Genomic DNA, 289 nt, shown 5'->3' on the forward strand with positions numbered 1-289 from the left:
CCTGGAAGTCCTCAGCACCAATCCACATTGGAGTCTCTGGTCCTTCTTACAGCTTTTTTTGGTTTGAGCTAGAGAAAGGAGGTTACTAATGACTAGGAACAAACTCTGCTGATGGGAAACCACCAAACAAAGCAGTTCAGGGAGCCTCAGTTGGGGAATTTCCTCTATTGGACTGGCCTGTGGCCATGTCTGAGGGGCATCTTCTTGATGAGTGATGTGGGAGGGCCCAGCCCACTCTGGGTGGTGCCACCCCTGGGCAGGTGGGCCTGTGTTGCATAAGAAAGCAGGC

Source organism: Nannospalax galili, unplaced genomic scaffold (assembly GCF_000622305.1).
Source record: "Nannospalax galili isolate Female #2095 unplaced genomic scaffold, S.galili_v1.0 scaffold626, whole genome shotgun sequence".
NCBI classification, from domain to species: domain Eukaryota; kingdom Metazoa; phylum Chordata; class Mammalia; order Rodentia; family Spalacidae; genus Nannospalax; species Nannospalax galili.